This window comes from Arachis hypogaea, chromosome 20 (assembly GCF_003086295.3).
Source record: "Arachis hypogaea cultivar Tifrunner chromosome 20, arahy.Tifrunner.gnm2.J5K5, whole genome shotgun sequence".
Taxonomy (NCBI): Eukaryota; Viridiplantae; Streptophyta; class Magnoliopsida; order Fabales; family Fabaceae; genus Arachis; species Arachis hypogaea.
In genome coordinates, this window is record NC_092055.1 from 122,168,802 (window position 1) to 122,171,478 (window position 2,677).

Below are 2,677 nucleotides of genomic sequence, written 5' to 3' on the forward strand. Positions count from 1 at the left end.
CCTTGTTGAGGCTTCTGATCCTTCCATGAGATATTTGGATGATTTCTCCATGAGGGATTATAGGTGTTTCCATACGGTTCACCCATGTAATTCACCTCTGCTATTGCAGGGTTCTCAGAATTATAAGCTTCTTCTTCAGAAGATGCCTCTTGAGTACTGTTGGATGCAGCTTGCATTCCATTCAGACTCTAAGAAATCATATTGACTTGCTAAGTCAATATTTTATTCTGAGCCAGTATGGCATTCAGAGTATCAATTTCAAGAACTCCCTTCTTCTGAGGCGTCCCATTACTCATAGGATTCCTCTCAAAAGTGTACATGAACTGGTTATAGCAACCATGTCAATGAGTTCTTGAGCTTCTGCAGGCGTTTTCTTTAGGTGAATGGATCCACCTGCAGAAGTATCCAATGACATCTTAGCTAATTCAAACAGACCATCATAGAATATATACAGGATGGTCCATTCTGAAAGCATGTCAGAAGGACACTTTTTGGTCAGTTGCTTATATCTCTCCCAAGCTTCATAGAGGGATTCACCTTCTTTCTGTCTGAAGGTTTGAACATCCACTCTAAGCTTACTCAGCTTTTGAGGAGGAAAGAACTTGGCTAAGAAAGCTGTGATCAGCTTATCCCAAGAGTTCAGGGTATCTTTGGGTTGAGAGTCCAACCACACTCTAGCTCTGTCTCTTACAGCAAACGGGAAAAGCATAAGCTTGTAGACCTTAGGATCTACTCCATTAGTCTTAACAGTATCACATATCTGCAAGAATTCAGTCAAGAACTGAAAAGGATCTTCAGATGGAAGTCCATGAAACTTGCAGTTCTGCTGCATTAGAGAAACTAATTGAGGTTTCAGCTCAAAATTGTTTGCTCCAATGGCAGGAATGGAGATGCTTCTTCCATGTAAATTGGAATTAGGTGCAGTAAAGTCACCAAGCATCCTCCTTGCATTATTATTATTTTCGGTTGCCATCTCCTCTTCCTGTTCGAAAATTCCTGTAAGGTTGTCTCTGGATTGTTGTATTTTAGCTTCTCTTAGTTTCCTTTTCAGAGTCCTTTTAGGTTCTGGATCAGCTTCAACAAGAATGCCTTTTTCCTGGTTCCTGCTCATAAGAAAGAGAAGAGAACAAGAAAAGAAGAGGAATCCTCTATGTCACAGTAAAGAGGTTCCTTGTTGTTAGTAGAAGGAGAAAAGGAATATGAGTGGAGAAGGATCGATAATCCAAACACAAGGGTGAGGATAGGAGCGGTAATTTGAGATGAGGAGATGTGTTAGTGAATGAATTAAATAAATAGAAGAAGATGAGAGAGAGAAGTTTTCGAAAATAATTTTTGAAAAGGAGTTGATGATTTTCGAAAATTAAAGGGGAAATAAAATTAAAATTAAAATTTAAAACAATTAATTAATTAAAAAGAATTTTTGAAAAAGAAGGAGGTATTTTCGAAAATTAAAGAGGGAAGAGTAGTTAGGTGGTTTTGAAAAAGATAAGAAACAAACAAAAAGTCAATTAGTTAGTTGAAAAAGATTTGAAAATCAATTTTGAAAAGATAAGAAGATAAGAAGTTAGAAAAGATATAAAATTTTTTTTTTGAAAAAGATATGATTTAAAAAGATATGATAGAAAGATATGATTAAAATTAGTTTTGAAAAAGATTTGAATTTTAAAATCAAAATTAATGACTTGACTCACAAGTAATCACAAGATATGATTCTAGAACTTAAAATTTGAATCTTTCTTAACAAGAAAGTAACAAACTTGAAATTTTTGAATCAAAACATTAATTGTTGATAATATTTTCGAAAATTATGAGATAAAATTAATAAAAAGATTTTTGAAAAATATTTTTAAAATTTTCGAAAATAAATAAGAAAAATGAAAAAGATTTGACTTTTGAAAAAGATAAGATTTTTAAATTGAAAATTTGATTTGACTCATAAAAAACAACTAAATTTTAAAAAGTTTTGAAAAAGTCAACTCAAATTTTCGAAAATTTATGAGTGAAAAAGGAAAAGATATTTTTTTTATTTTTGAATTTTTAATGATGAAAGAGAAAAACATCAAAAAGACTCAATGCATGAAAATTGTGGATCAAAACATGTGATGCATGCAAGAACACTATGAATGTCAAGATGGAACACCAAGAACACTTTGAATGTCAATATGAACACCAAGAACTTATTTTTGAAAAAAATTTTAAGAAAAGAAAAACATGCAAGACACCAAACTTAGAAATCTTTAATGCTTGGATTCTAACAAACGAAAAATGCATATGAAAAACAAGAAAAGACACAAAACAAGAAAATTTAAAGATCAAACAAGAAGACTTACCAAGAACAACTTGAAGATCATGAAGAACACTATGAATGCATGTTTTTTTTCGAAAATTACATAAATTTTTAGAAAAATGCAATTGACACCAAACTTAAAAATTGACTCAAGACTCAAACAAGAAACACAAAAATATTTATTTGAATTTTTTGATTTTATGAATTTTTTTGTTATTTTTTGAAATTTATTTGAAAAAGGAAAATAAGGATTCCAAAATTTTTAATATAAATTCCAGGAATCCTGCACTCTTAGTCTAAAGCTTCAGTCCAGGAATTAGATATGGCTCACTAGCCAGCCAAGCTTTCAGTGAAAGCTCCGATCCAAAACACTAGACATGGCCAATGGCC

The 2,677-nt window shown here is 31.9% G+C and overlaps 1 non-coding gene across 1 annotated transcript; it reads left to right on the plus strand.

Moving 5' to 3' along the window:
* The first annotated feature begins 469 nt into the window (after window positions 1-469).
* Window positions 470-577, plus strand: LOC112787654 (small nucleolar RNA R71). Its single transcript, XR_003195055.1, has one exon. It is a non-coding gene; the product is annotated as a small nucleolar RNA R71 (small nucleolar RNA).
* The last annotated feature ends 2,100 nt before the right edge of the window (window positions 578-2,677 follow it).